The 15,752-nt window shown below is 32.5% G+C and overlaps 1 pseudogene; it reads left to right on the top strand.

The window, feature by feature from the left end:
* Positions 1-15,752, top strand: part of LOC131659836 (serrate RNA effector molecule-like) — a 119,430-nt pseudogene that overhangs the window by 12,166 nt on the left and 91,512 nt on the right.

The raw sequence follows: 15,752 nt of genomic DNA, 5'->3' as shown, positions 1-15,752 counted from the left end.
GTCGGAAGCGTTCGAAAGGTCTTTCAATGCTCCTTGTGTTCTTGATTAGATACCATACTTTTAATATAGGTATAAATTATGGAACCTGAATAGGTGATGCATGAAATTGGAATATGCACAATTAGCCTTGAGTTTATTATGTCTATATAAGATGCTACCCATGTGTTGAGATTAGGCCAGGATGTTTGCTTTGGTTATTAGGTTGTATAATGTCACCCTAACTTGAGTATTGGACCCTTGATTTTATTTAAGGAGTGTAGAGGTATTATGGAAAGTTCTGGTTTTCCCTGAGTTGAGAACTTTCGCTTAGCGAATCGGGGGCTCGCTACAGGTTTGCGTAGCAAACCTTCCCTTCCAGAACAAGATGAAGCTTCTGACTTCATTCGCTAGGAGTTCTCTTAGCGAACGAGGACTCGCTAGCAGTTCTCGTAGCGAACTTGTCTGATGTTGAGTTTGTACTTTTCCCTCTTGAGTGCAGTTTGATTCTGAGTCAGGAACCGGAAGCCTCTTGTCTTGGATTGATGGATACCATGGAATTATTTGATACTATATAATGTTTTTATGATGATTGAATGCTAGATTTCTCGATAGTTATGACATTGGTATGCATGTTTGATTAGTTATGAATCACATGTAATGTTATGTATAACATGCATGGTCTCTGTTTGTTCCGGTTGAACACTCAGATGTGTTGCCTGTGTGATGGCTTGTACCATGCCGTGTGATCTTGGTAATATATGCTTGAGTCAGAGTAGGCTTGGCTAATAGAGAGTAAATAACTTAAGACCACGACTATTGTTGCGTGATCTTTAGTTTGTGTCTTGCTATGTGATCTAGGATACCTTACTGTGTGATTTGGGTATGTCTTACGCACCTGAGCTACCATTGTGATGCGCAAGTGAGGGTCCTTAAGGCGTTACCACTTGGAGTTACGTGTCGGTGTGTTCGGTATGATGAGGTAGTGGTAGCATGTAGTATGTACTTCTCGGTTAACTCACCTCTAACAATGTCATGTAGACAATATCACTAGGCTTTCGTCCGGTGTACTCGTGTTGTGAAATTATCTTAACTTTCAAAATACTAGATCTGAGAACTTCAAAATGTAATGAGAAAAATGTGACGGTGAGGATAATTGTTGGAATATTTTATGTATACCAATAATTTACTTTTGCTTGATAAAGTAAATTCATTTAAAATTCATCAAACCAAAAATTAAGAAAAATATCAAGTAAATATAAGAAAAATATTTGAAAACCAAATAACTTACCACTTTTTAAAAACCAAATATTTGAATAAAAAATCAGGTAAATATAAGAAAAATATCAAAATACCTCCATTTTTTAAGTCAGGTTCAAAGCACCCTTTAACACATTACCACCTTTTCAAAATAATTATTTCCAAAAATAAATTCAAGCTGTTTATTCATTTTTTAAAAGAAAATTTTTCAGAAACAATATAAAATTCAAAGTTAAATAAAATCAATATCTTAACAAAATAATATTTTTTTAAAAGAAAAACCTTGCTATTTTCCATAAAATAAAATTTGGAAAGTAACTATAAAAGAAAAATAAATCAAATATTTTTTTAAAAAATATATTTTTTGAAGATATACCTTTTTGAAAATCTATATAAAGAAATAGCCTAAAATAATAATTTTTTAATACATTATTTAAATAACCATCTTTATAGTAAACCCTTAAATTGTTGTCAAATTTTCTAATACACATTCTCATATAGAAAATCATATAAAATAATTTCTGAAAAAGAAAAATATCATAAAAAAATGTGTTAAAATAAGTAAAAATAACAAATGAAATTATTTTCATAAATTTCTAAAACTAAAATATTAATCACTAAATATGAAAAAAAATTCATTTAATAATTTCCGATTTTTTGCTCAAAAAATCTTTTAAAAAATAAAAGTATTTAAATAAAATAAAAGAATATTATTATTATTTGACTAAATCCATCTTTATTAAAATTGCAATATTTCTAAAATCATGAATAATTAAATACTTTTAAAATCATTCAAAAACCATTTTTAAAAAATTCATTCCCCTTTTCCATGATAAACAATGGGTCACATTCCAATTGGTCTCATCTGGAGTTTGAAACTTGTGTGAGTATATATAGAGATTCTAACTAAATAACACAACACTCCTTTCGTTTCTCTGACTCACCTCTCTCAAATTCTAGGGAGAGAAACAAACCCAAATTCTAGAGAGAGAATATATGTATGTGTTTTCTTCAGCTCTTGAGTTCATTTTAGTTTTTTTTTTTTTTTTGTTGATTATGGTTATGAAGTTGAAGTTGAAGTTTTTTGAATTGTTGTTAGTTGAATTGAGTTCTTATTTTTTTTCGATTGGTGTTTTTTTTTTTTTAATTTTTTTTCAGTAATCAGTAATTGATTTTCATTTCTTGCTTTGATTTTATGTTTTTTTGTGAAATTTATTTGATTTATGAACTTGCTTTTACGTTATTTTATTTTATTTTTGATGCTAAATTTTGGCTTACGTTTTTCTTTACCGTTTTTTGATTTTTCATTTTTTTGTCAGCTTAAGTTAAATTGAAGCTGACATCTTCAACTGGTAAAAAAAGTGAGTTTTTAAAAAAATATATTGGATTTTTTTGTTCTGTTTGATTTTATGGCTTGTTTTACTGTGTAATATGGCTTGTATTTAATAGTTTGTATGAAAATGATACAAAAACCCTGGAGAAACCCTAACAATGAATTTTTGGAATGTATTTGTGTTTTTGTGTTTTCTCTTTGTTTTTATGTTGTGGTGTTTGCTACTGCAATGTCCTTAGCTGTCAATGGGGTGGACACTTTTCGATATATATGCGGCAAATTTTGTTAAGTGTCTAAAACCTTTTTGTGAGTTTTATATGTAGAGATTGATGTATTCAAAATGATATAAGTTTTCATTAATTATTAGAGTTTCACATATATTTCGTTTTGTTTGAATACTTTGGATGTTAGTGAAAATGGACCGTGAATAATGAATTTAATGTTTGGATCGGAGGAGTTTAGTTTTCGATATAGCTGAGATTTAGTTTTTGATTTTATTGATGTTAATATAGATTTTATTTGTTTAATAGTCTTGATTTTAATGTCTATCTTGGAAAATTTTAATTTTATAACTTTCAATTGAACATGTTTGAAATATTCTTTAATGGAGATGGTGTAATAAGCGAAGAAAATTTATGTCTGATTAAAATGTATCTAACATGCATGGTATGTGTTTTTCAATGGACTGTCCAACTTCTATAAGATGATATGATATTATAAGCATTATGTAGATTAGCATTGTTTGTGTATGATCAATTTTTTTCATTTCATGTACTTATGTTTAGCTTGACTTTGTTTTTGTTTTTGTTTTTGTTTCTGTTTCTCATATGTTAATAAGGTAAAGGAAAAGGGGGTCAATAGATTGAAATGATGTTAGACTATCGTTCAGAAACCTAACGTTGATGCCCGCAGTTAAAATGGTGGCTAAATCACCTATCACTAGTAAAAGAAATGGGAAGTATCCTCGTGCGTCTTATAAGTCAAATAAAATATGCAATAGAGTATGCAAAAGACCGCATTCGATGGTAGGGGTTATCAATGAAGTGGAATATTTAGATCTATAAAGCCAAATATTGTAATGGTGGTAAGCTTTAATACTTTACCATTTTGAAAGAAAATCCACGTATTGGTTGCTTTTTATGACTCTTCTAGACTCATATAATACAAGGTTGCTTTTTATGACTCTTCTAGGCTCATATAATACAAGAAAATCCACTTATTAATTGCACATGTCGTCCGATGAAGTTTTAAAAAAAAAAAATTCTTCAAAAGGAGGTAACAATGAAGAACACCATATGCCTTCTAATATAGATGCATTTGAGGGGAAGAATGGGGCCTCATTCAATGGTTGTGTAAAGTCAGTAGTAGAAACGGTAAGGCTTACCTTCATTAATGAAAGACAATTTTGTAAAGTCCTTTATAATTTATATTTTCCAAATATTAGTTATTATATTTCTTAATATGTGTGAAAAATCGAAAATAACTTATAATAAATAACAGAGGGAGTATTAAATAGGCTAAATAATACTCCTCTGTTTCTTATTATAAGTTGTTTGAGACTTTTCCCACTTATTAAGGAATGTAATAATTATTGTATAAAATATAAATCATTAATATTATTTTTGCTATTATTTTCTTAAGTATTTATTATACTTTCTTGTTTCCCTACTTTAAATTTATCTTTCACATATCTTTAATGAAAGACAATTTTGTAAAATCCTTTATAATTTATACAATAATGATTACATTTCTTAATAATGTGTGAAAAATCAAATACAACTTATAATAAAATATAGAGGGAGTATAAAATAGGCTAAATAGTAATCCCTCCATTTTTTATTATAAGTCGTTTTGAACTTTTCAAACTTATTAAGAGATGTAATAATTATTGTTTAAAGAAGAAAAATTATGAAGGAGTTTACCAAATTGTCTTTCACTAATAGTATGATGAAGATCAACGCACATAATTAAAAGAGGAGAATATAATAGGAAAAATAACATTATTGATTTTTTGGTTTTTACAAAATGATTTATATTGTGGTACCGATATTTTTTTCAAAGTGACTTATAATAGGTAAAATGAATTATTTGAAAGTATTTGTGAAACATGTTTTTAAATAGGAAAAAGGCCAGAGAAAAAGAAGCCTAAAAAATGCCAAAGGCCATACTCGTTGACTCGGGCTTTAGAAATTTATCGTAGTCCAGATTCAAGTTTAGTAGCCCGTCCTCTCCTATTTCCATCCTAGCATTCTCATTCAGGTTTGATCTTTAATTATTTATTTTTTCAGTGAATTTGTTAGAATGATAGGCGATAATTAGCCCGCAAGAAAGAAAGGTCAGTATGGATGATTAAGAATATTATGTTATAGATTAATGGTCATACAAGACAAGATATGATTAGTAATGAAAACAGTTTGAGTGGAAGTCCATAGAGTTCTCATTCTGTAAAAGCGTCAATAAGGATGTTAAACTAGACGACTGATAGTCGAATGGTTAAAGATGGAACAATACCAAAGAAAAACATAGTCCTAACCAATTAGAAAGATACAATGTTAAATGGTCTACTTTTTCTATGGTCATTCAATATTATGGGGCATCATTTGCTTCATGTAGTCTAACCCACTAAATGGGAAATTCTTTAGTTGTTATTTTTACCGGGCTCATGGTCATTGTCTAAATATTTGGTGGAATTTAGATTGTTTGAAAGACAAGGATTTATTTTTTTCTTAAACTTTGTAGGAAGAATTTATGCTAGACAAATGTTTTGATGCATTTAGTCATTAAGGAAGTTGAATTGTTTGATAGTCTTTGATTTTTTTCCTTTGCTAGAACATTGAAGAGGATTTCTATTTGAGCAAAGTTCTTCTGATTCATCTCTTCATTTCATACTAGCTCGTGAAATGTATAATTTTTTTTGTTCATCAAGCTTACAGTTCTTTTCACTTGACTCTACTGTTGATTCCATTAATAAAAGACAATTTTGTTAAATCCTTTATTATTTATATTTATCATACAATAATTGTTATATTTCTTAATATGTGTGAAAAATCAAAAACAACTTATAATTAAAAATAAAGGGAGTTTTTGTCTTCTGGAAAAGGATTTTTTGCTTGATTTGCAAAGTGAAGCACTGGACATGTATGTTTTTGTCTTCTCTCGCTCTGTGTGTGTTTCATCTTGCTCTTCCTCCTCATTCTTATTAAAATTCATTGAATGATGATAGTACTTGAACTACTGGTTTATGCAGAAATCCAGGTTTAAACTATGTATCCACTAGATTAGAGGAAGCCACTGAGCCAAATTTAGATGAGGAAACAGAAGCCATTGGCAAATGAAGAAGACATGGTAGGGGATCTAATAAGGATAATGATTTCTCTGATGCTTATAATGCGCATTCTGTTAGTTTTGAACCTAGAAGGATACAAGCAGAGATTCAACAAGTTCAGGTTGTTGTTCAGAAGCTTGACAAGTTAAAAGGGATTGGAAGATAATATTTCATGCTCATAGTGGATATGTGGGTCTTGTAATAATCATCAGTGGTGGCCCAACATCTATTAAGGGCTTAGAAGGTGTTGAGCTGCTGGACACACTAATAACATATCTTTGGCAGATTCTGGTGTAGATTATTATGGAATGTCCGGGACTAACTATACCAAGGGTTTTAGGCATGTAAGACCAGAAGGAGCAAGGCTTGAAGAAACTGGTAAATCGGGGTCAGAATGGGAGAAAAAGCTTGATTCATTTTGGCAGAGAAGGTTGGAAGGCTAGGATCCCTTGGAAGTAAGGATTGCAAAGGAGAAGATTGATGCTGCAGAAGCTGACATGTTGGATCTATATGTTAGAAAGATTAGGGATGAAAAGTATGGATAGAAATATGGATATGGAGCTAAGGGTTGCATAAATATTTTTCATGCAGTTGAGTTTGTGTACAAACATCTCAAGCTAAAACAAATCGAGCTTGTGTTGGAGCCAACATCAAAATTGTGTGAAGATCTTTATTTTCAAAATTACATGAAGTAAGTATTAATTAAGCCTTTTTTATAGTGATTAGTCTTGCAAATGGTAGTGGAAATATCACATTGATTGACCTTACCCTTATTGTAGTAATCCTGACACTACTACATTTTTGGCCTACTACCACGCTAAAATTTTTCACTGCTCAGAAACTGTGGCCATATATATGATATGGCCAGGGTTTTCAAAGCGTAGAATTATGTTATAAAATATTGAATCCGGAGTGTGAAACTTTGGCCTTTACTTCAATTGTCACGGTTAGACAACTGCAAATACTTTTAGCCGCAGAGAAAAACCTCGACCTTATAATTTTGACTACAAACTGTGGCCAAAGTCCAAAAAATTAAACCCGCCAGATTTTCCCTCTTTTTTATTTATTTTCCCTCTTCTTAATTAATTTCTTTTATAATTTTTTTAATTAAAAAAAATAAAAAATGTAAATACAAGTTCTCATTTGTCTAACCTAATTTTTCCTCTTCCTCGCCATCTCCTTCCTCAACCGGAAAACTCTCTCCTTCCTCAATTCTTCCTCAACCAAAAAGCTCTCTCCTTCCTCAAATTGGTCCTCTCTCTCACAATTTTGGATCTTTCTCTTCCATGTCATACCACAGTTTACTTCGTGCACTCGCACTTTCCTTTTTTATGTTACACACTTTACTCTCACACTCACAACTATAAACCCCAAAAACCCTAACACATTCAATCAGACATGCTTGAGCATAACGAGGTTTGTCTCCTAGGGTTTTCACACAACAGACTCTCTGTCTCTCATTCTGAACAACAACAACAACAACAACGATGGTGGCCGACAAGAGCAAGAAGCTTAAGGTTACTGAAAAGCGCGACAACGCCGAGGAAATCAACGGAGAACTTGTCCTCTCCATTGAAAAGTTGCAGGAAATGCAAGATGATCTCGAAAAGGTATCCAAATTATGTTTCTTGTTATTATTTGCTTTCAAATTTTAATGAAATTTAGTCGATTCAAATTTCGGTGTTGAAGTTGAAACGGGTTTTTTATTGTATATTATGTAATTACCTCAATGAGCACTGTAACAGCCCGAATTTTATTATTTGGCTAATTAAATTAGATAAGGATTTATTTACTTAATTTGGACGAAGTTTGATAATTAATTGGATCGTCGGTGTTATTGAGAAATGTGTTCGGATTATTAAGTGAAGTTGGAATTTATTCGGTTAATCGAATAATTAATAAAGTGTATATGTAGAGAAATAATATTAGAATTAATATTATTATTGGATTTTATTTATTTGAGATAAAGTCGGAATTAATTGGATTAGTCAGAAAGTATTATTAAGGGTAATAATATTATTTGTTGAAGCATAATTATTTATTTGACTACTCTATTTTATCAATTGGCCTAGTTAGTTAGGAAGCGGAATTATATGGGTAAGCCCAATATGAATAATATAGTAAGGGTTGGAAGAGTAGAGATATCATAACTTTGTTCATTTGCAAAAGAAGAGGAGAAAGGAGACTAAGAGAAGAAGAAAGGGGAAGAACAACAAGGGGTAAAAGCTAGGGTTTGAAGCACATTGAAAAGGTAAGGGGGAGAATCCCTATTATTATGGGCTAGTATGATGGGAATAATGGGTAGATTAACATGTGTATGTTTGTTCTTAGTTGAAATTTATATAAAGTGTGGTTTAATTCTGTTTAGTATTGCTGAGTTTTGTTAATAAAAATTGAATTTGAGAAGAAATTGTTAAGATTCTGTGCATACTCGAAATGATTAGAAACGAGAGAACTGGCACTAGGGACAGCCGGCATAGCCCCATTGACCCAGTGAGGGGCGACATAAATGCGACGGCTGGCAATGATGTGCATTGGAGTGTTGAGAGCTGCCGGTTAGCAATGCTAACTTATATATTTGAGAGTTGCCGGTCTACAATGATAACTTATATATTTAGTGCAATAAATGTTTAAGCTTTGCGTTTTGTTTATAAATGTCAATGCTGTCAATTACTTTTGCAATTTGTGAATGTGCATATCACTATATGGTGTTATTTTGTATAGAATGTTGTATGGATAATGATTAGAAACATTAGCAATTATAGAATTAATAAATAGTCCCGTTTGATCGAAATAGCCGAATTAAGCGGTATATTTAGTTGTCCAGAATTTGATGAAAATTTACGTGGTAGCTAAGTTTAATTAGTAGATTAACATGGTAGTGCTAATTTGATGAAAACGTGATATTTACGGACCGACCGAAATATTGTGAATTTGAATACCTTTTATATTAAATAATGGCTTTAGAATAGAAAATGAATTAGAAACTTGAAACTAGTGTAGTGTAATTATTAATTGGTTGATTTAATTAATAGTTATATTAATTTCAATGAGTTTAATTGATTGGAATATACTTGAAGTTGAATCAATTATTCGATTTGTAAGTAAATTACGGTACTTTAAGGATTCGTCCGTAATTGTGTTTTGGTTTGAATATGTATGTTAAGAATAATATATGTATATGCCATGATGTTGTACTAATATTGATTCTCTGTGAGTAGTTTGTTAATATTAATTCTAATGATTAATTGCTTGATGTTGGAAGCGTGTGTTCATGTATAATTGGCAAAATGAGAATTAACATGAGATAGTATAATTACTAGTGTTAATTGGATTGTGTGAATCGTAATTAATTAATTAGCCTCTTATATATGATGTGTATGTGTTGTGAATGTTGTGTATAATTGGTGGATAATTCATAGAGTTGAATTATTGTGATATGCGGAAAATTAAGATTGTAGAGATGATCTTAATTGCATATATTTGTGATATTGTACATACATTCATATCATAGTGTGCCTTGAAACATAGGTGGATTTGCTTTGAAACACAAGCAGGCTTGGATTCTAGAGTGAATCGGAAGCCATAAACTATATGTTTACAATTGGTGGACTTTGGTCTTGTCCGGATCGGAAGTGTGGCTTAGATTCTAGAGATATGAATCGGAGGCCGGTGAAACTTAGAATTTCACATTGGTACCACATGCATAGTGTCACATGTTTCATTGAGTCACATTAGAGTTATGTGATAGTTGATTATGTGCATTAGGTTGTCGTGATATGTGCATGATTGTGATAATTGATTATGTGCATTATGTTTTGTGATAAGTATACGAGTGAACAATTGATTATGTTTATTGACGTCATAATGCTATGTGTATGGATTTGGTAATTGATTATGTACACTTGGTGTTGTGGTGATATTTGTATTAATTGACAATGGAGAATGGGTGGCGTTTGAAAGCGTAATTGGTTAAATGCGGGAATATATGATAATTATGGCTATGTGCATAAATGAGAATATAGTATTAAGATATTATACGCTTATACTTGTTGTACGTTTAAAGTATGTGATTATATTGATTAGTATTAATTTATATGATTAGGCAAGGTGTAATGTCTTCCTATAATTGTTGATTTAACCATTGTATCTTATTATACTTTCTTCATAATGGTTCGTATTCTCACACTTTTGTTTTAATGTTGCCCTCGTTTCGCGACATGCAGGCTTGACGATTAGTAGCTGGCGTGTGATCTAGTTGGAGTTTCTTCTGAGTTGCTTGGTAATTAAGTAGCGAGTCAATGCTCTGGTCATGTAACACTGGGTAGTTTAGATGTTGAACTCATGTTCTATTTGTTTATGTATTTTGTTATAACTTGTGAACTTGTTTAATTGGTTACTTGTTGTTGAGAGGCTTTAAGCCAAATATTATGATCATGGTATGGGACATGTATCATTTATATGAAACACATGAGTATTAGTTTCTGTCGCGGGGAAAAATCGTATCTTTTTTCGGGATGAGACACCTGATGCCTTCTTTGGGCTCGAGTGCTCAGAAAAAATGATTTTTCTTTTGTACCGACCAAACTTTTTATTGTTTCCAAAGGAGGAAAAGGAAAAAAGCTGCAATAACCTAAAAAACAGGTGCAAAGCCCAAAACTAAAAGCAATGCACAAGTGGGGGGAGAGATTCCGGGTAAGAGGGTTGGTTATACGAAGGGAAGGTATTAGCACCCAACGTATCTATAGTACTCTATAGGTTTCTTTGTTTTGTTTTTTATTCCATGTTATGGTGGAGGTTCTTGTGAAATAGGTGGGACCTAAGGTGTTTGTTTGATTATGCTCGCAAAGATCATCGCGATCCTCTGCATACATATCCCTTAGAGGGAATCAGAGCATCTGTAGCTCGGGGTCTACGGGTGCTAAGGTTTGAATGGTTTTTTTTGTTTTGTTTTGCTCGCCAAGGATACGACCTTGTGCCTACGTATTCTCAAAGGGATGTTGAGCAAGTCAGAGCAATCGTAGTTCCCACTTATGCTAGTGGAAGCAAAGGAAAAGAGACAAATGTCATCTTAATGCTCGATGTATCTAATCTATATCATCACATACATCTGTTTGTTTTTTGTTTGAAAATCTTTTCATTATAAGCCCTGGGCTGTGCCACTTATGGCGCTTAGAATGATAAAGATGTTTTTTTTTGTTTAACCAGCCTTGTGGCAAAAACTTTCAATGAAGTCATCCTTGTGACAAAAAGTTTTGATTAATCAGCCAGCCTTGTGGCAAAAGTTTCAATGAAGTCAGCCTTGTGACAAAAACTTTGATTAATCAGCCAGTATGGTGGCAAAACGGTGTGATTGATTAGCCAGCCTTGTGGCAAAAGAAGTTTGATTGATTAGCCAGCCTTGTGGCAAAAAAGTTTGATTGATTGATTGTTTGTGATGATATAGAAGAGATACTCCTATCATAGAGATGAAAAATGTCTAATCTCCTAGGGTATTTGATTTGGATATTGGGGGATGCTTATAAGAAGCCCGTGGGTCCTTGTACGAAGCCCAAGAGGAGGCTATCCGAGGGTCCTTGCATTGTAAGCCCAAGAGGAGGCTATGGGAGGGACAATCCAGGGTCCTTGCATTGTAAGCCCAAGAGGAGGCTATGGGAGGGACAAGTCGTTTGTACAAAGCCCAAGAGGAGGCGTGGTATAGTTGGTTTGAGCTCTTAGAGCGATTTCACCGGGAAACCATACTCTATGTCCTAACCTAAACTAGGGAGATTCTTTGCACGAAGCCTAATAGGAGGCTATGGGGAACCTAGTCTTGTACTAAGTTGAACAAGTATATATAACACAAACACAAATATGAACAAGTACGAACAAATATGAACAAGTACATGAACAAGTATGAACAATTACATATATGACAAAGTGTGTATATATAATGGAGTTTATGAAGGAAATATACCTGTAGGCATGCTCCATTTGTATACACAGGGCTCGGGACTCATACTCGGGGAGAGACCCACTTGAGTTTATTCAAAAGCTATGCAAACAAAATATTTACAAGAGGTTTTGGGACTTATACCTACATGGAGGCCCATGGTATTTTTGGGAAGATTTAAAGAAAACCTTCATTTTTGATTTGTTATTCAAAGTTTAAAAAAGCAAATTGATCGAGATATGTACAAAAGGCGTACAATGAAATACCTAATTTCATGTACTGGAATGTGACTTATACCTACATGGAGGCCCAGGTTTTATTTTATAAAACATGGTTGATTGTTTTATTAACAGATGCGTCGTTTCGTCGTTTTGAAAACAGTTTGAAAGTTTTGAAAGAAGTTTTCTGTTTGAAGAAAAACTGTATAAAAAAAAAAGGAAGGGTACAAAAGGGGCTTGGGACTTATACCTACATGGAGGCCCATGGTATTTTTAAAATGACTTGATCAATAAAAAAGTCTTAATCAAGAGTTTTTGAAAAGAAAACCAAAAAGAAATGGTTTATTGTTTTGAAAAACGATGATAGTTTGTTTTAAAACGGTTTGAAATTTTGAAAGAAATCAAATTAATTAAGATAAACACAAAGATTATACTTAATTAACACCTAGATGATTAGGGTTTGATTACAAAATATTTACAAATGATTAAGTTTGAAACCAAAATAAAAAAAAAACAATATTTAAAGTATTTAAAAACACTTAAAAATATGTCATTTTAAACTTAATTAAAAAATGTATTAAATAAATATATTTTTGTGATTTTTTTTTATATTCATAAAATATATATATATAAAATGATAAGTGTGTAAAAAATGAAGTTAAAATGAATTAATTTGATGGGTTAAATTAATTGATGAAGTTGTGTAAAAAATTAAAGAAAACAAGTGATAAAAAATGGTTTTGTCCCCACTAGGGCTTGAACCCACGCCCTCACTCTCACCAGCCAAAACACTTACCAACTGAGCCACGCTTGTGGCTTGTAAGTAACACACGTTTATCTGATTATATTTTAAAACAAGGATTTGAATTTTCCAAACCAAAAAGCGCGCCAAGAACACAATCCCAACTGAGATTTGAAAATCTCTAAAATTGTGTTGTTTTGATCAAGTAAAGGGTCTATCTCACTCGGTTTTGCACGAGGAACATGATGGTGATCTCATAATTCATTTATTTTTGCTCTAAGGTGATCAATTTTGTGATGAACACGAAGAACCCTAATTCTGAATTTGAACATGAAATCGTGTATGATTGATGAATTGTGAAATTGATTGAGGGCTATTGATCAGTGATAGTGCAGAAACAAGATGGCAACTCAATTTTTCATTTATGATGCATGTATGTATGAGTTTGAAGTTCATGAGGCTTACCTTCAAAAACGGCAAAACTGGAGATTGAATTCTTCAATAGAGGTGTTACAGATGCTTTGCAATGATCTGGATAGCTTCAATGATGATTATGGAACATGTCTGGATGCTTGGAGTGAGCTGAATTCATCTGAGCATAGCCATGGGACCCGATCTGCAGTTGCTTGGAGTGAGGATCGAATTTGATGATGGAGGTGTTTCAGATCATGAATGATGGTTGGGATAGTTCACATATGGTATATGGAATGTGTTTGGATGGTTAGATTGGACAGAATTGAGCTTGAATGAGGTAGTGATTCTGAGTTCTTGGTGTTTTTGGGGTATATGGATGGATCAAACACATCACATTTGATGTTTATGAGATGTTAGAACCCTCACTTTGCTCAGAAATTGCAAGAGATGGAAATTGCAATTCTTCCTCTTTGAAACTCATGAAACTTGCAAATCAAGAAAGAAGAGAGAAAACCTATGATTATGAGGTTTTGGTGTGAGTTTGAAGATGATTTGAACCTCTATTTATAGGCCAAGGATTCTGAATGCAAAGCTCTTGCAAGTTGATCAAGAAGTGATGATTTGGCTTAAGAGATAAAATGGAATCTTTCACATTAAATGCAAATGGTTAAAAGTGACTTAACCATGGTTATTTCTCTAGCTTCTTATCCTCTTCCATTCTGATCTCAAATCAGAAAATATCTTCAATTATTGCATCTATGCATCATTATTTGGATCATTTGGCAAAATGGTTCATAACTTTGGCAAAATGACTTGAAATTTCAAGTGAAAAATTCACTAATGTCAAAATTCAAAACCATAGCTACACTCCATATTTTTTCATGCTCTTGGACATTTTGGAAAGCTCATGTTACACACTTCAAAACCCTAGTTGAAAGTTTCTTCAAGATCTTTAAGGAAATGGGTGAAAAAGATCCATGAACTTTGAAGAAAATGAGACTTTAAGTGAAATTTTCAAAAGATGTCAACTTTGAAGCTCCATATCTCTTAAATGGTTGATCTTTTGGAAAAAATTTATATGTGACAAAGTTGTTTATTGGATCAAAATCTACAACTTTCATGTTGGAAGTTTTTTTCAGTTTGTAGGTGAAATTTTGAGAAATTCTCTTCCAAAGTTTGAAAAAAAAACCATTGAAAAACACTTAGAATTTTTCTAAGTATGGAAAGTCAAACTTTTGACTTTTTGATTCTTGATTGATTTTCTTGATTTTTCTTGATCAAATGACTTCATATATCATATATTGAGGAATTAAAATTTCAAAAGTCATGGTTGACCAAAATTCCCCAAAAGTCAATGGTGATCTTGTACAGTTGACTTTTTCAGACGAATCGTGTTTCTGGAGATTTCAAATGAACCAAGCTATCCTCACCAAATGAATAGTAAGAATGGATAATATTGAAGCCTTAGAGGATATTGAGCCATGGTTTGAGTTGTGGCGCCATGTCCTGATTAAAAAGTCAGTTGTTCAGTGAATTAGGTCAAAAACCCTAATTGTCGACCTGATGAAATTGATGACTGTGGATCTTGAATTGAAATGTAATTTCCATTGGATATGGTGATAGGGATTATTTGAAGATGATTGAAACTTTTGATTGACTTCCTGGGGATTTTTAGGGTTTCTCAAATGTGATCCCTGATTTCAGTCCCTCATAGTTCAAAACCCTAATCTGATGATTTGAAATTTCACTGTTGATCAATCCTTGGGTAGGAGATGTCTTGTGTCAATAGATTAGGTCAAAATGATGCACTTGGGGTCTTGAGTTCATGTCTCAAGTCATCATGTCAAACTCTGAGCAAAAATCAGGAGTATGCTATCTTCAGTCAAAACCCTAATTTGGTTGATTCAGAGCCTTTGAGCTTGTTGAAATGAATCTCTGAGGACCAAATGTTGATTGTTGATGAAGATGACTCATTTGAAATGAAGGGGGAACAAAACCTTAATTGATTGTTACTTGTACTGATGAGTGATTTTCTGATTAAATCCTGCTGAGTCACAAATAGCAAACACAAGCTATGCAATTTGTTAGAGATGCAAATGATGCATATGCAATGATATGAGGTGGTATCTGTCATACCCCAATTTTTGACCTAAGATACCACCTCATATCATTTGCATATGCATCATTTGCATCTCTAACAAATTGCATAGCTTGTGTTTGCTACTTGTGACTCAGCAGGATTTGATCAAGAGATCACTCATCAGTGCAAGAAACAGTCAATTAGGGTTTTGTTCTCCCTCCATTTCAAATGAATCATTTTCATCAACAATCAACATTTGGTCCTCAGAGATTCATTTCAACAAGCTCAAAGGCTCTGAATCGACTGAATTAGGGTTTGACTGAAGATAGCATACTCCTGACTTTTGCTCAGGGTTTGACCTAATGACTTGGGACATGACCTCAAGGCCCCAAGTGCATAATTTTGACCTAATCCATTGGCTCATAACATCTCCTATACAAGGGTTGATCAACAGTGAAATTTCAAATCATCA

This window comes from Vicia villosa, linkage group LG3 (genome assembly GCF_029867415.1).
Source record: "Vicia villosa cultivar HV-30 ecotype Madison, WI linkage group LG3, Vvil1.0, whole genome shotgun sequence".
NCBI lineage: Eukaryota > Viridiplantae > Streptophyta > Magnoliopsida > Fabales > Fabaceae > Vicia > Vicia villosa.
Note: the sequence above shows the minus strand (reverse complement) of the source record. Positions and strands in the feature narration are given on the sequence as shown.